At 42.3% G+C, this 15,004-nt stretch overlaps 1 protein-coding gene across 1 annotated transcript in view; it reads right to left on the bottom strand.

Annotated features, from left to right (window-relative positions):
- Positions 1-1,991, bottom strand: part of LOC140187245 (serine/threonine-protein kinase SBK1-like) — a 29,502-nt gene extending 27,511 nt beyond the window's left edge. The window contains exon 1 of the mRNA XM_072242362.1: positions 1,748-1,991. The gene's annotated coding sequence lies outside the window, so the exon portion shown is untranslated. The remainder of the gene's footprint in view (positions 1-1,747) is intronic.
- Between the last annotated feature and the right edge of the window lie 13,013 nt (positions 1,992-15,004).

Here is a 15,004-nt window from a genome sequence, read left to right on the forward strand (position 1 = left end):
AGCGTCGCCCGACAGAGACACAGAATATTAATTCTATTGACTATCCTGACTCCGCAGTTCTTATGACAACGATTTCAATACACGGGTCATAAAGGATTTTGCTCTCCATGGGTCATTTAACCATGCACTAGGAAATTTTTAAATAGGGGTTGCTGACTTTGAAGGACAAAGCTACTTTGTAAACCGGTGCAATCTAAACTGCGTCATTTAATCAAAATATTATTTAAGCCAACGGTGAAACGTTAAGGTGGATTTCCAGCATCTGCTGATTTTCTCTTGTTTATGTGTACAATACATTCGTTTTAAGACATTTTATTTCTGAAACGTGCTTCATATGCATAGGCGACACAACGACACAACAGGTTATTCGGCCCATTGCACCCCTGATAGCTTTCTGAAAGCCTATACAAATTCGTACTAAAATTGCAAAAACATTTACCCCTTTACTTCTTTTGAAAGTTACTAAATCTTCTTCCGCAGTCTTTGTGGCGGTGCGTTTCGGATACAACTCTGCTTTAAGAAAATACATCTCCGCCAAATATTCCAACAAGAATTCTTCAAGATACAAGTATATCGGCGATTACTTATTAAAATGAAGGTTGTTCAATATTCACTAATTTGGCAATGAATATTTAAGCAGCAAAGAACTGCCTGGGACACAAACAATGACTGATCAACCAGGAAAATACAGCAATGGAGATGCTAGTCAAGGCTGGGCGCGGAGCGCGGTCACATAGATGATGGTATCAGGCAAGTGTAATAGAAGGGCGGTGGGGTTCAGTGCAACCAACATCGGAGACCTTTCCAGACAGATCAGGGCAACTGTTAGGGGCGCTTAGCTATTATTGCACTGTAGCTAAAGCACTGAAGGAGAGACTCCCGTATTTGTCAGCCGTAACCCTCGTTACCGAGTAAACACACACCAAGTGCACCATCTGTCTAAACAGCTCTGAGCAGCAGCCTTTTATCTAAAGCAAAACCCACCTCACATCCGATTCTGACAGATCAGATCTGACAGATAAGGTAGATTTGTTTAAAGGTAGATTATTATTGTTGACAGCAAAATAAACCCCTTAAAATTCCAGCGAAAATGTGTCTTTCGAACCCATTGAGATCGCTTATTTCTCTTTATTTACGGAATAAACTCATCGCCTCTCCCATCAAACGCTAAATAAAAATATTTTAACAAAAATCTCCCTAATTTTTTGTCGTTTATTCAAAGACTGCTTGAAGCGAGCTGTTTTCACGGCGCAGCAGACAAGGGATGTTATTTATCATCAGGATCCAGACACAACCTTCAGCTCGGATACAGTAAAAGAGCTTCGCTGCTGCAGATGTGCCAGCAGTTACCCTGCGTCCTTTCATTCCGCATTCCAGCCAATGCATTGACAGAGTTTACTGTCGACCGTGCATCCTGATCTTGTATATAGGAAAAGTCCAAATATTTGGATGCGTGCGTGCGTGTATTCTTGCGATTATAATCATAAATAGCAACTCTTCACTGACGTTAAATGCAGTTAAATTTTACACATAGGAGGAACAAAACCTGTAATTAATATACACAGTTTTAGTTTAAAATCACGTACGTTTCCCATTGCAAGGTTAATCCTTGCATCGTTACTGTTATGGTTTGTAGCAAATTAGCTTAACAAATAAACACTTTCTCGTGGCTGCCAGTGTCTTCTCCCGTTGGTTAATACTCTTACACGATTTAATTCTAAAACGGTGTAGTTGTGAAGCTCCTCACCTTCCTGCAGAGATCCCTGGTCACAGTGCAGCCCAGATGCAGGACAAGGATGCAATAGGCTGCGCCTGCCACAGCCTCTGATGGTAGCATTGACTTTCTTCTTTGTTTGGGAGTGCCCTCTGTTTCCTGCCTTTGGCTGCCCTTTGTAATGGTGTTATTCTTTTCTTTATCTCTCTCTTGTCCTGATGCAATTGCTGATCAGCTGAAATATTCAGGGTCCCATTCCTCCGCTTGTTATAACTCGCTACTCGCACTTGTGCTCTCCTGTGTACCAGCTGAAGGGTATTTAAAGGGACCCAGAGCAGTGGCTGACAGGCAATCCCGCCCAATACCAGCAGTGACCAATCAGAAGCGAGACACCGTGCCCGTCACCAATCACAATCGTGACATTATAACTATCGCCAATGGAAATCAAATTGTCAAAATACTTCCACCAATCACAGTCTAACTGGGATGAATCAATTGGCAGCAGAACTGACAGAGCGATAAGAATGCAGCACAATAAGCAGGGAGTATGCCGACGCTAAATGGGGTTCTTCACCTTCCGCCTCACGAGCTGGCCTGAAAAATTAGTGCAAAACCAAAATACTGCGGAAGTTGGAAAACCGAAACAATAGGAGAAAACGCTGGAAATACCCAGCGGGTCAGGCAGCACTCGCGAGGAAACAAAGTATACATTTCACATTCGACGACCATTTCACCAGGGTCACCGACCAGCATCCAGGCTGCTTAAAGCTGGAAACATGTTCGTGCTTCACGTCACGGCACGTAGACAAGGGCAAGTACACAGTGTGAAAAATCTATCAACCGCCAGATTGCATTATGGAATTGTGATTGAAACGTGCTCCCGAGTAAACTCGAACACTGTTTATTTGCTGTTTGCTCCAAAGCAGAACAGTGGATTCCCCGAGGCTAGCACACAATAGATGCAAATGCCACAGGCTGCAAGAAGAGTCGTATTATTTGAATGAACCGTCTGGTTACTTTATAGCCTCGTAATCGCTCCCTGGTATCTGTTATTTTATTTATTATGCAAACAACATAACGCCATTTTAGTCGTTATTACACCTAGTACAGTCAGTATCACTATTATGTATTGTATTATATCTGGTCAGCATCTTTTTTTATAACTCATTCAGGCAGCCATGTTTGGACCCATTGCTTGCATCGTATCAAAACAGCAAAGGGAAATTCTGACAACCACACAATTGCACTGCATGTGTGTGCAAAAATGCGGACCACTAATTTGCCAAGACTGAAGTTCCTTGCTTCTAAATACTCTGCAGAAAGATTCACTGCCACTAACTAGAATCAAAAGGAACAATAAAAGATAACATTCCTGTAACAATAGTTGCAGGATTATCCTACAATTAAAGAAAAGATTCCTTTGTTTGCTCCAACAGATTGTTAGCCTGAAGAGTGTATGAACTTGATTGTAGCCTGCTGAACAATTGTAGAGTGCTGAATGGAGTATTTCCATTTTATGCAATTCGATGACATTTAGGATTGCTCAGACTGAGTTGGATAGTTTGTTTTAAGCTTGTGATGTTATTTGTAAAGCATGATAGGAGAACTGCTACGGGAACTGTTAATTCCCGATTAATAGTTTGAAATCTTACATCTACACCTACTTCCTATCACATTTTTTCCTTGGAAAAAAATGATCATAGGAACATAATAATGAGGAACCTGAGTAGGTTATTGAGCCCTTCAAGCCTGTTCTACCATGGATGGTCACAGCTAAGATGCCATTTTCCTGCATTATTCCTTAATATTCAGAAATCCAACTATCTTTGAATGATGTCATTATCCGAGTTACCATGATCTTCTGCAGTAGAGATTTTCAAAAATTCCCCACTATCAGCATGGATGATTTCTCCTCATCTCAGTGCTATCCCTATTTTGAGTCTGTGACCCCAGTTTTTTTGTTGGATCTTCTCTGCATCTAACCTGTTCAGCCCTGTAAGAATTTTGTAGGCTTCAGTGAGGGCTCTTCTCATTCTCTCTCCGAGGACTCAAGCTCAGTCTCTTTATATATGGTAAATCTGCCAACCCAACACTCAGTAGAGGGAATCTTCCTGTATGATAATTATATATATATTTTTATAGGTAAGGGCACAAATTACACACATTCTCCATGTTTGGACTCACCAGGGCTCCATATACTTGCAGTTAAACCTGTACACCTGCAGTTACACCTGTATTCAAATTCTCTTGCAGTAAGATTCTCTGCATATGTGGACAATCTGGCACATTCTCTCCATGACCTACTGAATAAGCAGTGGAACACCTTTTCAAACAAGCTCATTCTTTCCTACCAAATGCAATAAGCATATGCAACAGTTCATCTCTGTGCAACAGGAGAACATACATCATAGTACAGTAGAATTTGCTTTATTATTTTGTACATTATTATTGTACATTATTGCACATTAAATCTAGTCAGCTCCATCTTTGGCACTAGCCTACAAAGTACCTAGGACATCTTTAGGGAGCGGTGTCTCAGAAAGGCAGCATCCATCACTAAGGACCTCCAGCACCCAGGGCATGCCCTTTTCTCACTGTCACCTTCAGGTAGGAGATACAGAAGCCTGAAGGCACACACTCAGCGATTCAGGAACAGCTTCTTCCCTTCTGCCATCGGATTCATAAATGGACATTGAAGCTTCGGACTTCTTTCTCACTTTTTTAATAAACAGTATTTCTGTTTTTGCACATTTAAAAAAATCTATTCAATATATGTAACTGTTACTTGTTTATTATTATGCTTTATTTTATTTATTATTTTTTTTTCTCTCTCTCTCTGCTAGATTATGTCTTGCATTGAACTGCTAAGTGTGTTTTCGAATGTTGCTGTTATAATAAAAGAATTTCCTACTCGGGATCAATTAAGTATTTATTATTCTTATTAATTATAATAGAGAGGTTCTCAGATAGGCAGATACATGTGCAGAGAATGGAGAAATACGGACATTGTGTAGGCTGAAGGATTTAGTTTACTTAGGTATTTAATTGAAATATTTTGGGCTGAAAGGCCTGTTCCTGTGCTGTACTGTTCAAAGTTCTAGTTTTCCAGTTAATAACGTCAGGCTTACAGGAAAATGATTTTTGTTTCCTTTCCTGAATAATGGGGTCACTCTTGTTTCTCATCAGTCCACAAGAATCATTCTAGAACCTATAGATCAACTCCATCATGTACTAGCCTCTGTAGTCATAGTCATAGTCATACTTTATTGATCCCAGGGGGATATTGGTTTTCGTTACAGTTGCACCATAAATAATAAATAGTAATAGAACCATAAATTGTTAAATAGTAATATGTAAATTATGCCAGTAAATTATGAAATAAGTCCAGGACCAGCCTATCGGCACAGGGTGTCTGACCCTCCAAGGGAGGAGCTGTAAAGTTTGATGGCCACAGGCAGGAATGACTTCCTATGATGCTCTGTGCTGCATCTTGGAGGAATGAGTCTCTGGCTGAATGTACTCCTGTGCCCACCCAGTACATTATGTAGGGGATGGGAGACATTGACCAAGATGGCATGCAACTTAGACAGCATCCTTTTTTCAGACACCACCGTGAGAGAGTCCAGTTCCATCCCCACAACATCACTGGCCTTACGAATAAGTTTGTTGATTCTGTTGGTGTCTGCTATCCAAGACATCTTCAAGGAGCAATGTCTTAGGATATTGATTATTGGGATTTATTTGTTTTCAGTCTCATCATCTTCTGTGGACTGATGCTTTTACTAATATTAATTCCTTCATTCACCTTGAACCCAAGATGCTTTGAATACAGTGCATAAACAGGAACAGGTGGATGTTTTATACTTGGATTTGCAGGTGTTCAATAAGATGCCAAATAAAAGAGATCCATAAGTTAAGGATGCATGGAGTTGGGGGGGTAATGTAATAGATTAGATTTAGATTTATTTCTCACATGTACTTTGAAATATATAGTGAAGTGCATCGTTTGCATTAACAGCGAACACACCCAAGGATATGATGGGAGCAAGTGTCACCACACATCCCTGCGTCAATATAGTATGCCCACAATGTTCAGCAGAACAGTGTAAGTAACGACAACAATGATGGAACAAAACAACAGCAAAACAAATCCCTTTCCCACCCACCTCCCCATGCAGCCGCTCCCTCACACACACACACACACACAGATAGGACAGAATGTCTCCAGGCATTCAGTCCTTGGCTCCTGACTCAGAGTTGCAGACATTGGGCCTTGAACCTCAGGTCCCTGGTCATAACTAGCAGGCTCGACCTTTAGGCTTCTACTTCCAGATTCGCCAACTTCGGTCTTCAACCTTCAGGCTTTCTACCTGCAGACTTGCTGAACTCTGAACTTTGACCTTTGCCCTCTGGACTTTGCTGATCTTCGGGTATCAACTCCAGAACTCACTGATCAAGGGTCTGACCTTTGATCCTAGTGACTTAGGGGTCACGGTCCCTCATTACTCCTGCCCATATGGATCTTTGCCTTGGACTCATCGACCTGGAGATTGCTGGTCTCCTCAATGCCTGCTGACCCGACACTTGAGATTGTTGATCTTCGACCACAAAGTGCTTCATGTCTTGACTTCTGGACTCCTAAGGACCTCCGAGACCAGTGACATGAGTGAGCATGGATAAAGGATTGGCTGACTATTAAGACCATAAGATAATAGGAGCAGGAGTAGGCTATTCAGCCCATCAAGTCTGCTCCATCATTCAGTCATGGGCTGATCCAATGCTTCCATTCATCTCCACTCCCCCGCCTTCTCCCCATACCCTTTGATGCTCTGGCTAATCAAGAACCTATCTACCTTTGCCTTAAATAGACCAAATGACTTGGCCTCCACAGCCTCTCGTGGCAACGAATTCCACAGATTTACCACCGACTAAAGTAATTTCTCGACAACTCTGTTCTAAATGGATGTCCTTCAATCCTGAAGTTGTGCCCGCTTGTCCTAGACTCCTCTACAATGGGGAACAACTTTGCCATATCTAATCTGTTCAGGCCTTTCAACATTCGAAATGTTTCTAAGAAATCCTCCCTCATTCTCCTGAACTCCAGGGAATACAGCCCAAGAGCTGCCAGACACTCCTCATACAGTAACTTATTCATTCCTGAAATTATTCTTGTGAATCTTCTCTCAACCCTCTCCAATGTCTTTGTTCCCACTCTCTGTTTTCTGCTGATCAGCCAATGCTCCACCCATGCTAGTAGCTTCCCTGTAATTCCATGGGCTCTTATCTTGCTAAGCAGCCTTATGTGCGGCACCTTGTCAAAAGCCTTCTGAAAATTCAAGTACGCCACATCTTTTAAGAGACTCCTGGATAGGTACATGGATCTTAGAAAAATAGAGGGCTATGGGTAACCCTAGGTAATTTTTAAGGTAAGGATATGTTTGGCACAGCTTTGTGGGGCCAAGGGTTTGTATTGTGCTGTAGGTTTTCTATGTTTCTACTACATCTCCTTTGTCTACCCTGCTTGTAATTTCCTCAGAACATTGCGGTAGGTGTGTCAGGCAGAATTATCCTTTCAGGAAACCATGCTGACTTTGGCCTATCATGTCATGTCACTCCAGGTACTCCGTAATTTCATCCCTAAAAATCGATTCCAACAACTTCCCAACTGTCAGGCTAACAGGTCTATAGTTTCCTTTCTGCTGACTCCCACCCTTCTTAAGTAGCTGAGTAATATTTGCAATTTTCCATTCATCTGGTACAATGCCAGAATCTATCGATTCTTTAAAGGTTATTTTCAATGCCTCCGTAATCTTACCAGCTACTTCCTTCAGAACCCCAAGGTGCATTCCACCAGGTCCAGGAGATTTATCCACCCTCAGACCATGAAGCTTCCTCAGCACCTTCTCAGTCACAATTTTCACTGCACATACTTCACTTCCCTGACACTTCTGAATGTCCGGTATACTGCAGATAACTTCCACTGCACCTGTGTACAATGTTCCTTCAGTCGAATCTTCTGGATAGATCATGAAACCATATAACATATTTATGCTGCTATAAAGAAGGTAAGAGAGCAGCTATATTTCATTAGGAGTTAGAGTAGATTTGGTTTGTTAACTTAAACACTTGAAAACTTCTACAGATGTACCATGGAGAGCATTCTGATTGGCTACATCACCGTCTAGTTGGGGGGGGGGACTACTGCACAAGATTGATGTAAGTTGCAGAAATATGTAAGATTAGTGAGCTCCATCATGTAGTATCCAAGACATCTTCAAGGAGCAGTGTCTTGGGAAGGCACCTGTCATTAAGGATCCCCATCGCCCAGGCCATGCCCTCTCCTCATTGTTACCATCAGAAAGGAGGTACAGAAGCCTGAAGGCACACACTTGATGATTCAGCAGCAGCTTTGTCCCCTCTGCCATCCAATTTCTAAATGGACATTGAATCCGTGAACACTACCTCACTATTTTTTATTTGTTTTTGCGCTACTTATTTTAACTTAATTATTTAATAGACTTATGTACTTACTGTAATTCAATTTTTTTCTCTATATTTATCATGTATTGCCAAATTTCACAACATATACTGGTGATAATAAACCTGATTCTGATGCTGATTCTCCAGTTGGCACTTAATGCTGAACAGTGTGCCAAGGTGTTGATGCTGGGCCCTCAACTGTTCACATTAACGATTTGGAAGAGGGGACCAACTGTAGCATATCTAAGTTGGCTGATGACACCTAAATTGCGTGGTAAAGCAAATTATGCAGAGTACGCAGAGAGCTATAGATAAAATGAGTGGCAAGTGTTCAGCAGATGGAGTACAATATTTGTAAATGTGAGGTCATCCAATTTGAAAGGGAAAATAGAAGATTAGATTACTATTTAACTGGTGAAGGGTTACAGCATGGTGTTGTGCAGAGGGATTTGAAGGTGCTTGAGCATTAATCACAGGTTTATAGGTGCAACAGATTGTCAAAATGACAAATGGAATGTTGGCCTTCGTTGCTGGAGAGATTGAATTTAAGAGCAGGGAAGTTATGCTGCATCTGTACCAGGTACTGCTGAGGCTGTGCAGGAAGCACCATATGCAGCTCTGGTCTCTTCACTTGAAAAAAGATGCATTGGCTTTACAGGCAATGCAGAGGAGATTCACAAGGACGATTCTGGAAATAATGGTGTTAACCCATGAGGAGAGATTGAATTGCCTGGAACTCTACTTGCTGGAATTGAGAAGAATGAGAGGGTATTTTACACAAACATAAAATTATAAAAGGCATAGATAAGATAGAGGCAGGAAAATTGTTTCCAGTGGCAAGTGAGATTAGATCTAGGGAGCAGAGCCTTGTGATTTATAAGAATACATTTAGGATGGAGATGAGGAGAAACTGCTTTTCCCAGAGAGTAGTGAATCACTAGAATTCTCTGTCCAGCAAAGCAATGGAGCTATCTCATTAAACATATTTAAAACAGATTTAGTAAGATTCATAGCTAGGGAATTAAGGATTACGGAGAAAAGGCAGATAGGGGGAACTGAGTCCACAGAAAGATCAGCCGTGGTGGAACAGGCTTGACAGGCCAGACAGTCGACTCGTGCTCCGAATTCTTTTATTCTTATTTCTAACAGGGTTTTCATGTCTTTTTCTGTGAGTACAAAGTATTTTTTTAAAACTTCACTGCCACTTCCTCAGTCACCATTATAAATTCTCCCATCACTGCTGGAAAGGTTCTGTATTTGCCACCACTATCCCTTCCCTTTTTACATCAATGTAGGTGGCTCTTCCAATTCAGGTTTATATTTCTTATCAGTTTTCCTTCATATTTTATCTTCTCTTTTGGTATCAAAAGTCCTCCCTCGCTGAGATCTAAAATACTCCCAATTCTCAGTCCTACTACTATTTTCGGCAACTCTTTCTTGAATTTAATACTTTCTTTAATTTCTCCCATTAGCCTCAGATGCGCCGTTTCTCTGGCCGGGACTCTTTGTCTTAAATTAATCCTTTCTTATTATATCCTGTATTATTTCTTCAAATGTCCATTGGCTAACCAGTGCAATAATTTTGCATGAAGTTTCCCAATCAGTCACAACCAACCTCCCCGTACACCTCCATAGTTTCTATAGAACTATAGAATCATAGAACACTACAGCACAGAAAACAGGCCATTCAGCCCTTCTAGTCTGTGCCGAAACTTTATTCCGCTAGTCCCATTGACCTGCACCCAGTCCATAACCCTCCAGACCTCTCCCATCTATGTATCTGTCCAATTTATTCTTAAAACTTAAGAGTGAGCCCGCATCTATCACGTCAGATGGCAGCTTGTTCCACACTCCCACCACTCTCTGAGTGAAGAAGTTCCCCCTAAACCTTTCCCCTTTCACCCTAAATGTAAATATATTTACATTTGGAAGCCCATTTATGGATTATATATTTTCAAGCTTATTGTAAAATCACATCACAATATAGTCAGTCTTTTCAAAAGTCACCATTCCAACACTGGAGAGAGATAGGAACAGACAAGTTAGAAAAGGGTTTAAGGGGAATTATGAGGCTATCAGGCAAGGAACTGGAAGCTTAAATTGGAAACAGATGTTCTCAGGAAAAATGTATGGAAGACATGTGGCAAATGTTCAGGGGGATATTTGTGTGGAGTTCTGCATAGGTATGTCCAAAGGAGACAGGGAAGTTATGGTGGGGTACAGGAACTGTGGTGTGCAAAGGCTGTAATAAATCTAGTCAAGAAGAAAAGAAAAGCTTACAAAAGGTTCAGAGATCTAGGTAATGTTAGAGATCTAGAAGATTATAAGGCTAACAGGAAGGAGTTTAAGAAGGAAATTAGGAGAGCCAGAAGGGGCCATGAGAAGGCCTTGGCAGACAGGATTAAGGAAAACCTCAAGGCATTCTACAAGTATGTGAAGAGCAAGAGGATAAGACGTGAAAGAATATGACCTATCAAGTGATGGTGGGAAAGTATGTATGGAAATGGAGGAAATACCAGAGGCAGTTAATGAATATTGTACTTCAGTCTTCACTGTGGAAAAGAATCTTGGTGATTGTAGTGATGATTTGCAGCAGACAGAAAAGCTTGAGCATGTAGATATTAAGAAAGAAGATGTGCTGGAGCTTTTGGAAAGCATCAATTTGGATAAGTCGCCAGGACCGGATGAGATGTACCCCAGGCCACTGTGGGAGGCGAGGGAGGAGATTGCTAAGCCTTTGGCGATGATCTTTGCATCATCAACGGGGACAGGAGAGGTTCTGGAGGATTGGAGGGTTGCGGATGTTGTTCCTTTATTCAAGAAAGGGAGTAGAGATAGCCCAGGAAATTATAGACCAGTGAGTCTTACCTCAGTGGTTGGTAAGTTGATAGAGAAGATCCTGAGAGGCAGGATTCATGAACATTTGGAGAGGTATAATATGATTAGGAATAGTCAGCATGGCTTTGTCAAGGGGAGGTCGTGCCTTACGAGCCTGATTGCATTTTTGAGGATGTGACTAAACACATTGATGAAGGAAGAGCAGTAGATGTAGTGTATGTGGATTTCAGCAAGGCATTTGATTAGGTACCCCATGCAAGGCTTATTGAGAAAGTAAGGAGGCATGGGATACAAGGGGACATTGCTTTGTGGATCCAGAACTGGCTTGCCCACAGAAGGCAAAGAGTGGTTGTAAACGGGTCATATTCTGCACAGAAGTCGGCGACCAGTGGTGTGCCTCAGGGATCTGTTCTGGGACCCTTACTCTTCGTGATTTTTATAAATGACCTGGATGAGGACGTGGAGGGATGAGTTAGTACATTGCTGATGACACAAAGGTTGGAGGTGTTGTGGATAGTGTGGAGGGCTGTCAGAGGGTACAGTGGGACATTGATAGGAACTGGGCTGAGAAGTGGCAGATGGAGTTCAACCCAGATAAATGTGAAGTGGCTCATTTTGATGGCAGAATATAGTATTAATGGTAAGACTCTTGGCAGTGTGGAGGATCAGAGGGATCTTGGGGTCCGAGTCCATAGGACGCTCAAAGCAACTGAACAGGTTGACTCTGTGGTTAAGAAGGCGTATGGTATATTGGCCTTCATCAATTGTGGAATTGAATTTAGGAGCCGAGAGGTAATATTGCAGCTATATATGACCTTGGTCAGAACCCACTTAGAGTACTGTGCTCAGTTCTGGTCACCTCACTACGGGAAGGATGATAGAAAAGGTGCAGAGGAGATTTACAAGGATGTTGCCTGGAATGGGGAGCGTGCCTTATGAGAATACGTTGAGTGAACTCGGCCTTTTCTCCTTGGAGCGACGGAGGATGAAAGGTGACCTGATAGAGGTGTATAAGATGATGGGAGGCATTGATCATGTGGATATTCAGAGGCTTTTTCCCAGAGCTGAAATGGTTGCCACAAGAAGATACAGGTTTAAGGTGCTGGGGAATTGGTACAGAGGAGATGTCAGAGGTATGTTTTTTACTCAGAGAGTGGTGAGTGCGTGGAATGGGCTGCCGGCAATGGTGGTGGAGGCGGATACGATAGGGTCTTTTAAGAGACTTTTGGATAGGTACATGGAGCTTAGAAAAATAGAGGGCTATAGGTAAGCCTAGTAATTTCTAGGCTTACATGTTCGGCACAACTTAGTGGGCCGAAGGGCCTGTATTGTGCTGTAGGTTTTCCATGTTTCTATGTTTTTCTTACTACACAATAAAAGATATAAACTAGCCTTTTTTCCTAGTTGATACCTCAACATATTGATTTAAAAGCTATCTCATATACATTCCATGAATATGTCTTCATCACCAATATAAGTTTTTGAGTTGTCCAATCTATATGCAAGTTAAAGTCTCTAGTAATTATTGATATTCCCATTGTTACAAGCCTCTAATTTCCTGATTAACAGTGTGCCCAATATCACAATCACTATTTGGTAGCCCAGAAATAATTCCCTGCAATGCTTTTTATCAGTTCAATGCAAACTGATTCTAATTCTACATCAAGATCCACTGAGCCAAGATCATTTCTCAACACAACTGTAATCTAATCCCTTACTAATAGCGCCACAACCCTCTAACTTTTTGCCTTTGTTTACTAACTACTGAATATCCTTCAACATTTAACCAGTCCTGGTCACCCTCCAGAAAAGCTCCCATAATGGCAATGAGATCATACCTGTTTAGTTCTGTTAGTGGCATCTGCCTGCTCTGAATACTGATCAGAGATGTAGTACTTCTAATTTTGCCATTCCAATATTTTTCCATATATGGCTTATATGTTTCTGCTATTTGTTTTGCCTCCTCCTGGTACTATCACATCTGAAATCCTGTCTGCCCACTACCCTGGACCCCCATCAATTTGCCTGTGCACCAACACGTCAACAGAAGATGCCATCTCCACGGCACTTCACTCTGCCCTGCCCACCTGGACAGCCCCAACTCTTACGTCAGAATGCTGTTCATCGACTTTAGTTCGGCATTCAATACTGTGATCCCCTCCAAGCTGATCGCCAAACTTTGCCAGCTTGGTATCAGCTCATCCCTCTGCAATTGGACCTTGGACTTTCTGACAAACAGACTCCAATCAGTTAAGTTAGACAACGTCTCCTCCTCCACTCTCATCCTGAACACCGGCGTGCCTCAAGGCTGTGTGCTGAGCTCTCTTTGGTACTCCCTTTTCACCTATGACTGCGTTCATGTACATGGTTCTAACTCCATAATCAAGTTCGCAGACGACACCACGGTGGCTGGCCTGATCAGAGGGAGTGACGAGACAGCTTACAGGGAGGAGATCCAGCACTTGGCCATGTGGTATGCCGACAACAACCTGGCCCTTAACACCCAGAAGGCCAAGGAGATCATTGCGGACTTCAGGCATACTAGGAGCCACACTCATGTCCCCATCTACATCAACGGAGTTGTAGTGGAGCGTGTATCAAATTCCTTGGTGTCCACATTTCCAAGGATCTCACCTGGTCCCTGAACTCCTCCATCCTGATCAAAAAGGCGCAACAGCACCTTTATTTCCTGCGGAGCATCAAGAAAGCTCACCTCTGTCTCAGGATACTGACAGACTTTTACTGCTGTACCATTGAGAGCATACTCACCAACTGCATCTCAGTGTGGTATGGCAATTGTCCCTTATCGGACCACAAAGCACACCAGCGTGTGGGGAAAACTGCCCAGCGGATTAGCAGCACCCAATTGCCCACCATTGAGAACATCTACCATAAACGCTGCCTGGGGAGGGCAAAAGCATTATCAAGGATGCATCTCACCCTAACCATGGACTTTTTACTCTCCTCCCATCTGGTAGGTGCTACAGGAGCCTCCGCTCCTGCACCAGCAGGCACAGGAAGAGCTTCTTCCCTGAGGCTGTGACGCTGCTGAATCTCACGTCACAGCGCTAAGCAGTATTGCACCCATATTGTACTGTCTCAGTACTTTTATATTTGTGTGCTGTAGCATTTACTTTGTATTCACAGTTATTTTGTAAATAACACTATTCTTTGCATTTCTGGTTAGATGCTAGCTACATTTCATTGGCTTTATATCTGTACTCGGCACAATGATAATAAAGTTGAATCTAATCTAATCCTTCCATTCTCTCCTTGCTCAATCCCAAATGAGATTTCCACTCCCCAACCCCCAGCCAAACTGGTTTAACCCTCTAACAAACCACCTCACCTCACATCAGGTTATTGGTCCTTGCCCAGTGGGGTGCAATCCACCTGATTTGTACAACTCCCACTTGCCCCTGAAGAGACACCAAATCTCTTGTTCTTACACTATCTCATCTTTTTCTCTCTCCTCCTGTCCCAGCACTTGTTATTACATGTCACTGGGAGTACTGGCTGTCTGAATCTAATTATAATCTTCTACTGGTGGTCAGATCTCAGGTTAACATCTCCAGATTCCTTAGACTGTACTGGAGCAACTACCCAGCTCCTCCTCTCCCTATTTTCTGAACAGCTGCAGGCATTGCCAAAGGATGAATTTCAAATGCAAAGCATATTAACTATGCATGGGGGTTACCAATCCCCTAGGAATAGCCTAGAGTCTACAAAAATTAGTTAGCAAACCCAGGAGCAGGATCTGTTTTGAATTTTTCATTCAGTAGCTGAAAAATACTGAAGATTAGAACATAGCTCTTTGACAATTGAGAATCAGTCAATTGAATTACAAGGAGTATGTTCAGCATGAAGCTGCTGTCATAAGGCAAGAGTACCATGTATTGGGCTATCTGCAGTTGGAGTGAATCTTTTGGAGCTGAGAGATAATGTGCTGGGACCTCCAGCATTATGTCCACC

Source organism: Mobula birostris, chromosome 24, assembly GCF_030028105.1.
Source record: "Mobula birostris isolate sMobBir1 chromosome 24, sMobBir1.hap1, whole genome shotgun sequence".
NCBI classification, from domain to species: Eukaryota; Metazoa; Chordata; class Chondrichthyes; order Myliobatiformes; family Myliobatidae; genus Mobula; species Mobula birostris.